At 37.3% G+C, this 8760-nt stretch overlaps 1 non-coding gene across 1 annotated transcript; it reads right to left on the bottom strand.

Moving 5' to 3' along the window:
• Positions 1-1230: 1230 nt before the first annotated feature.
• On the bottom strand, positions 1231-1349 carry LOC112480786. Its single transcript, XR_003046767.1, has one exon. It is a non-coding gene; the product is annotated as a 5S ribosomal RNA (ribosomal RNA).
• Positions 1350-8760: the final 7411 nt, after the last annotated feature.

Here is an 8760-nt window from a genome sequence, read left to right as displayed (position 1 = left end):
CATTAGCTGAGATGGGTTGCCTGTTATGTCCAAGAGATCTAAACTTCTTTCTTATTTTTAGAAAGAATCTATAACTAATATAGTGAGATTTTAGACATTTTTTTTAATTGAGATAGTCACCAGTTTCCAAGCGGCTTTTGAAAACAAGAGTTGAGGATGTCCAGAACCAGAATTCTGAGACATGAGCTACTGGGAGACACAGGTACTGACCTCTGCCTCTTCCTAAAGATCCTCTGCCTTGGCCTTCAAGCTTTCATGGTACAGCTTCTCCCTCCCCACATCCCTCTCTTCTCAGTGAGCCAGTGCCAGCTCATGTTGCTGAGGTACTTATGGGGGCAGTTCCATCGCAAAGCTGTGAGTAGGAGAGTCTGGCTCAGTGTTGCAGTGGTGCTATGGGGCCCTCCTCAGAGTGCATATCTCTGTGGGATTGTTCATGCTTAAGAGGGGTGCTAGTGTTGGGTCTTCCTTGGGACTTATATTGCTTTTGGGGTATCATCAAAGCTCTTGTTGTCAAAATAATGCTAGCTAATAGTTTACTATCCGTGATAGGTAGAAAAATGTTTAGGTCCTAATTCAAAGAACCTATGAATGTGTGAGGTTAAATCACAAAAGGAAATTGGGGTTGCAGGTAGAATCGATGTTGCTGATTAGCTGACATTAAGGTAGAGGGATAATTCTTGGTTATCCAGGTGGGCCCAATATAATCACATATCTTTTTAAGAGAGGAATTGGGAATGGGAAGAGAGAAGCAGAGTGGTAACAGCATGAGAAGAACCCGAAGTTGCTGGCTTTGAAGATGGAAGACGGAGGCCATGAACCAAGGAAAGTGAGTGTCCTCTAGGAGCTTGCTATGGTCTGAACGTGTCCCCTCAAAATTCATATGTTGAAATCTTAATGCCCAAGGTGATGGTGTTAGGAAGTGGGGCCTTTGGGAGGTGCTTAGAGCATGAAGGTGGAGCCCCCATGAATGGAATTAGTGCCCTCATTCAAGAGATCCCACAGAGCTCCCTCAGCCCTTTCACCATGTGAGAATACGAGAAGTCTATGACCCAGAAGGGAACCCTCATCTGACCATGCTGGCACCCTGACTTTGGACTTCCAGGTTTCAGAACTTTGAGAATTAAGTTCCTATTTTTATAAGGTATCTAGTCTGTGGTAGTTTGTTATAACAGCCCAAATGGACTAAGACAGAGCTGGGAAAGGAAAATAAATTGATTTTTTTTTTTTGGCCGCCTACAGCACCCGGTCTTCCTAGGTGGTCTCCTATCCGAGTACTAACCAGGCCCGACCCCGCTTAGCTTCCGAGATCAGATGGGATAGGGCGCATTCAGGGTGGCATGGCCGTAGACATAAATGGATTTTTTACAGCCTACAGAAGGAACACAGCTCTGCTGACATCTTAATTTTAGCCCAGTGAGACTCATTTGGACTTCTGACTTCTAGAACTATGAGATAACACATTCCTGTTAAGTCAGTAATTTGTTATAATTGCCATAGAAAGCATGCAAATACATTGCCTTAATAATTAACAGAGTTGATTGTTGGTATTCGGAGACAGTTCTCAGACCCAGTCTGCTCAGAGATGGGTAATTATCCAATAGTAAATTTTGGGAAGAGATCTGAACAAGACCTCAAGAGTGGACAAGAAGTGTTAGGGACCTGAAGCAACAGCATTGCAGCTCCTATCATTTTGCTGCAAATAAAGCTCTTTTTCTGACCACCCCGTCCCCCCATCCCCAAATTTCCTCTTTATCCTTTCTCAATTGAAAGTGAACCACAAGCTTTTCATGGCAGGGTGTGATCTTTATGTATACTCATTCACAAAAGTGTGACATTTTGAGAATTACTAAAATATTATGGAAAACAAAAATCAGGGTTTAGGATTATTCCAATAAAGATTACTACATGGAATACAATTAGAATCAGTCAATAATTATGAGAATATGACAAATAAAGGGATTTTCATGTAGTAGCTTAACCTTTGAACACAACCGTTTAAGCATTGTTATGTCATTTAAAATTATACCTGGCAAAGTAGGCAAAACTATAAAACTACTGATTTGAATATCTAATTTGAATGTCCCCATCACAGGGTACAGTTTGTTCCTAATCTAGGTATCTATATCCTAACAGTATAAATACGCTGCTTGTTAATTGAAAGTGCTAAAGTAGATGTTTGAGTCAAAGGACAGCTTCCATTAGCCAAGGCCGTTATTATGCTTTTGAACCTTAAGCTTTTAGAGCAGCATAAGAAATGAAATAGCAGCACCTTGTTTCCTAAATTCTAGACCTTTTAGCAACTGGAAATTTGATATTGTTTTGGAAAGCAAATGAGAAAAGTAAAAAGAACTGATTTTTAATATCTTGGGAGTAAAGTTCAGAGTTTCTGTCAGAGATGTATGTTCAAGAAAAATAGGAAAAAAACCCAACACCTTTTACCATCATGTTCATCAGCTTAATACAGAAAGCTATTTTTATTGGATAAAAGGAAGCATAATTGTTTTGAGCATTTTTTAGACTGTAACTAAAGGAAAATAGAATCGATGTACTGTGTTTAGTGACACAGACACATATTTAGGTCCTTCTGCATTTGGAGTCTCTTCACTTCTGCATACCTTTCAGAGGAAACAGTAGAGAGAAGACAAGTGTATACTTTGAAAGGATAGAGAACTTAGGGAATTAGAAAAGACAATAGCTAATGTCAAAAGGTGCCAAGGAAATTGCCTAGGACATTTAAAAATGTTGCTATTTGGAGACAGAAAAAATCAAAGCAAGAAAACCAAAAATCCTACTATATCAGTTCTATAATTGTTTTATTTAAAAGCCCATTTTTGAAACGGGTAGTTTTCTCTGCTCTTTGTCATATTTATTGAGCTAAATCTCTTCGTGCATCTCTAGAAATATATGAACTTTTCCCGGTTGCTGAGGCAATGGTTTTTTATATGATCCTCCGAAATCTGAAAAGCTAGGGCAGCTTCCAATGTTCATTTGATCTTTGTTCCTATAGCTCATGAGGAGTTTGTGGAGAAGTCTGAAGTGCGGGCGGCAACATCGTAGGGCTGTTTAATCTGCCCTGGCATATTAGACCACACATTTCCATTAGACCTGGTGTTGCTGTTGCTATTGTTTGGCTAGTTCTGGATCTGAAGGAAGAACTTGTATACTGGGAGACCCTAGATTATTCACTCTAACAATTTGTTTTCTATGTATTCTATTTACAAATAGTGAAAAAGAGAAACATTCGTTGGAGTTGGAAAGGGTAGGCATGGTCTTTTAAATTTTAAAAGAGTATCTTTCCAAATTTGGGTTCCCACGGTCATTTAGACTTCATTATTTTAACACCAGTAGTTATTATTTGTTTTTAAATTGAGATATAATTGACATATAACATTATGTTAGTTTCAGGTGTATAATGATTTAATATTTGTATATATTGTGAAATGATCACAATAAATCTAGTTCACATCCATCACCATACATAGTTATAATTTTTTTTTCTTGTGATGAGAACTTTTAGGATTAACTCTTAGCAACTTTTTACACATGTAATACACTATTATTAACTATATATTTAATATAAGATTAATTTAAGCAGTAGTTTTTCATACTTTTTTTTCCCAGACAGCACATTTTCCCAGAAGTATCTCTGACCATCATAATTATTGACACCAAACCTTTTCTACCAATATCAGAGTGCATTCTGATTTGTTCCTTCACTATGGAAACTATTGTTTTTGTTCTTTTACTATCTCTGTTGCCTTCTATGCCTATTGAGCATCTCCACCTTGATATGACTACAGCATCCAAACTCAATTTGTTCAAAACTGAGCTTATCTTACTCCACCCCCTGGCGCCAAATTGGTTCCTCTTTCTATATATTAATTTATATCATGATCTATTTAGTTACTCATTCTGGATGGAAGCCTGAGAGACATCCTCACCTCCTATTCCTTCTCCTCCTCATATCCGAATCTAGTTCTAATGATTTCCTCAGATTATGGGGTTTTGTTTTTGTTTTTGCCTTTTGGCATTCTTGTATTTTTTTTTTTTTTTTTGTGGTAAGCTGGACATATCATATCAGGTAATAGGAACTAATTTAATAGACTTTTAAGTGTGAGGATTTATGATAATATTCCTGGGAGTTTGGCTTTTTTGTATCTATGGTTCTAGAGGCTTCGAATTCTTCTAGCATCCTTGTTTTTGTCTCATCTCTTCGTCCTGGGGCTTCTCTAAGTACTGGTCCTTAGAGAAGAGAGAGCCTTGTTCTTGCTGTTGTAATCCACTATTATTATACTGAAACTCTGTTGGTGTGGTGGTAGGGGCAGGAGATGAGGAGCATTCTGTAATATTCTGATGAACTCTTAGTCTTTCAGTGAGCCTGTGTCTAGGGCTGGGGGATTCACAAGTGTTTCTGTCCCTCCTCCAGTGGTTTGCTTTAATTCCCTCCCCACCCCCTAATCTCTTCCTAGGCTGTAGCATTTCAAATCTATTTCCTTGAAGCCCTGTCCCCTCCCAATTCACTACGGTTTTTGGTTTTTGCCCTTGAGTGAGACAGGAAGGCTGGGGGAAACTAAAACAGGGAGGAATTCCTTTCCCCTAGCTGGGATCAGGTTTCAGAAATGCCCTAAGGCCTGGAGAGTGCTTTTAATGGAGATGTCTCTGGATATACTTCACAAGGATTACTCTCCCCTTTCCCAAGCTAGAGCCACAAGGGAATCTTTCTCCAATCCTTAGCTCCTCAAGCGAGAACCTGTTGGAGAAACTGTTGGAGTCCCTGGGAAAAAAACCATGAAAATTTTGGGGCCATTATAAGACTGCAGCCCCAGGAGTTTTACTCTTCTTTTAGTCCACGTTTAGCCTTCAGCAATTGTCAAAATTACCATTTAATTGTACCTCTCAGATTGTGGCTCCAGCATTTTATGCTCTGAAGAGCCTTGGTTGCTGTATCTGGATATGCCCCTCTCTAGCTTTGGGTGGCAATTTGTCTTCACTTCAGTTATCCGATAGATCCAAGAAAAGTTTTGATTTTTCAGTTCGTCCCGCTTTTTCTTGTTGTGAGAATGGGAGTGACAACTTCCAAGATCCTTATATCTTGGAGTTGAAACCACAAATCTTAATTTTGTGCTCTTGATAGAAATGGAATAGTAATTAAGTTTACTAATATTTTGCTTGTGATTTTTGAATCAATGTAAAATTAGCCTGTAATTTTCCTTTTTCTTACTGTCTTCATTTGGTTTTAGTTTCCTGGTTTTATAAAATCACATAAAATGAGTCGTCCTCTCTCCCCTGCTTTTCCTATACTCTGGAATAGTTTGTATAAAATTAGAATTGTTTGTTCCCTGAAAGTTTTGCAGAAATTGCCCTATAAAATTATCTGGGCCCATTGTTTTCTTTGTGGAAGGTTTTCAACTCTACTCCAATATTCTTTATACTTATGGGACTACGTGGGTTACTATCTTCTTGAGTATTTTTTGGTAAGTTATTGTCTCCTAGAAATTTGTTCATTTAGTCTAAGTCTACAAATGTGTGGGCAAAAATTATTCATTACATTTTCCTAATGGTGAATCTACTGTTTTCTCTGTTGGTGTCTTAGCCCTGTAGAGAGGATCATAATTGGGCCAGAGATAATTTTCTTTAGGAAACTTCTCTGGTAGTCTAACATGAGATTATGTCAGGACTGGTTTATAGAAAATGTACTTTCTGCCACTCTCCAATCAGGGTCATCTGTTACTAACTCTAAGAGTTGCATCAGCTTCCAAATGTCTTCTGTCATTCTGTGGCACATGTTGGGCCTCGGCCCACACTTTGTCTGAGTCTATAAATTTAAGATGTCTTTAATAATTGGATCTTTTTGATATCTTAACATTTGATGAAGATCTCTGCAACCAATTTGGCTAGATTCTGTCTGAAGCAATCCAACCCAGAGGCTGCATTTAGACACAGCCTGTGAATCTAAAGTAACATGAGCAAAGTTCTAGTCACGCCACAGTTTGTGGCTGCCAAAATGTGGACACGGAAACAGTTATTTTAAAACTTGATAAGCAACACAGCATTTTGGAGAACTGTGGAATAAAATGAATACTTCTAGATGCCCAACTGGAAAAGCATTTGCATGATTATTTACATCCTTATCATTGAATGCCCTTTATCTGATCATAGGATATATATTTTGGGTAAGGATTCTCTTTAAAAGCATAATTTATATTTTAGGTAAAAAATTTTTCAAGCAAGAATTATGTTCTAGGGACTTTTCTATGTTTGGTACTTTATTCTAGTGGGATTTAGTAATCTTTCTGTTAAAAATGAGGATATTTTTAATTTTTATTTTTTTAAATATAATTTATACATAAATATAGTCTATCTATCTATTATATATTTAGATACCTACATGTCTTAATATAATATTCTTGTATTACATTTTTCTTGAGGAGGGGTATAATTTATACACAAGTTAAATTGGGAAGTTGGAAACTTCTTCAGTTTTCATGTAATGTTTCATTTAAATTATTTCCAACCACAGTCCAAGTCTCATGCTGCTATGGACAATCTGTGTTTCTTGGTATATGTTCCAACATTTTATTTAACAAAATAGAAATAGAAGAACAAATATAAAGGCACCAAATGTGAAGTATAGCTAGAAGGCTTTGACAGACATAACAGCAAAGCTACTTCATCTTTACAGCATTCGATTCAGGGACATTGTAACTCAAAAGATTTCTTCTTTGAGCATTTAATTCTGTAATTTAAAGAACAACTCAATGTAACATAAAAAGAAGAAATGTCCAGCTCAATTCTCATGCTTTTAAATTCAACAGTATGAAGTGACATCGGGTCTAGAAAATTCAATCTTGATTTGATTCTGATTATTTCAGAAGACCCTCCTTTTGACCTTCTAACTAACTTCCTTATTTAGTCAGATTCAAGAATACTAAGTCATCTTGGGAAAATAATTATCAATCATTAAAAATATGTCCTACATTGATAAAATATGATCGTATCTTGCAATCTTCGGAACATATATTTATAACTGAAGTGAACCACATAAAAAGCTAAAATCACCCTCTATTTAGTGGTTAAAAAGAGACATTAAACATTACAAAAAACTGTCAAATAATTAAAAAGTCTGACCAAGATAAATAGTTTAGTTTATACTCCCTTCACAGAGATTCCATAGAAAACCAACGATAACTGCTAATGATATATTGGCAGGTGCATTTTCAGGGAAGCAAGAGTAAGAGGAAAAATATTTGGGAGGCTGGGAAGAAAAAGAGCAAATCCAACATGGTGCATTGTAGAACTGCAGCAAAAGAAATGTATTTGGTTGTTAGGTCATGTAGAATGTCTCTAGAGAGGCTGTAGAGAACATTGAATCTTGAGTCTCCTGCAGAGATATGGGCATAGCTCTTTCCCATCTCCTGTATTTTATTGGTCTAAATCAAAGGAATTAAGTCCTGGAAACTTCTAGACAGCTGCTGGGAAAGCTAAGATTTTTCTTGTCAATTGGTGATGAACATGGATATTCCCTTGGCTTTTCACCACAGATTGGCCTACGCCCAAGCAGAAAGCAAGAGAAGTAGCAAAGGCAAGGGCTGAAGGATGGTGGCTGGAGCAAGAAGGCAGAATTTGGGGTGGTATTTAAATTGGTTTTGTTACTAGTACACTTGTGAATAGAGTGTGTGTTTGGATGTGGATATTTGCTTGTGCAAGTGATAAATTCAAGGATATACATGGATATGATTTCCCAGTGGGGGCCTATAAACTAGGACTATGAGTAAATGTGAAAGTAGATGGCAGGTTGTCTCTGTAAAAGAGGTTGTTACAGAGCTCGAAGGAAGAATCCAAATCCTTTCAGAGCTGAGAAGCCTTTAGATGTTTCAATGGGGGCAAAGGAAATTCCAGTGTAAGGGCCAAAGGTTCTGGGTGCAATGTCTTTGCATAAACCTAGAAGGAACATGTAGTTGACAGATGGCTGTACTGAGATGAGGTCCTTGGGTAAAGTTGGCCAGGAAGGTGACCTGTGGCATTAGCCTGAGAAGATGTAGCCAGGAGAATCCAAACAAATATGAGGGCAGCCCCACAGCACTTCTCAAAGTCTTAGTGGACAGCAGTATAGAGCATATTCCTACATAGTCTGTTTTCCACTCATTTCAAATGACTGGTTTCTTAGTTTGGCATGTGTTCTGCATCACCTCAACTGTAGACATTTAAATCTTCTTAGAGACTCAAAGAAAAAGAAGAACTTCTAAAGGCCCATCGATCAGAAAGAACAAAGGCTCCATCAGGACCAATACACAGAAGTGTTGGAGTGTGAGGAAATTGGGAATAGCAAATAATCAGTACAGTGTGACTAGAAAGACAATATTATTGATTGATTGACCAAATCAAGAGTTTCTCCTTCCTCATCTACCTGGTTTCTGTCATGTAGACATACTCAATGCCATAAATGTGATTCAGAAACACTTTTGTAAATAGAAGGACCCTTTGTAATCAGCACTCTATTCTTTTTTTTAGGATGATTTCGAAAAATTTCTCAGATTTTACATCTGGCTGTCTGCTTTCTACCAGGTGGATGTCGAGACTAAGTTTAGTCACAGTATGAGCAAACAATGCTTCTTAAATACCATTTTAAAATTATTCTTTAGGGGATCGTTGTATTTTCAGCATGTACTAGATAATGGTTTATAGGACAACCATCATTATCATCTAAAATGTTTATTAATTGCTTATTACAATATGTTGAAAATCTAATTTATCCTGCTG

The sequence above is a fragment of the Pteropus alecto genome, unplaced genomic scaffold (assembly GCF_000325575.1).
Source record: "Pteropus alecto unplaced genomic scaffold, ASM32557v1 scaffold20, whole genome shotgun sequence".
Lineage (NCBI taxonomy): Eukaryota > Metazoa > Chordata > Mammalia > Chiroptera > Pteropodidae > Pteropus > Pteropus alecto.
Note: the sequence above shows the minus strand (reverse complement) of the source record. Positions and strands in the feature narration are given on the sequence as shown.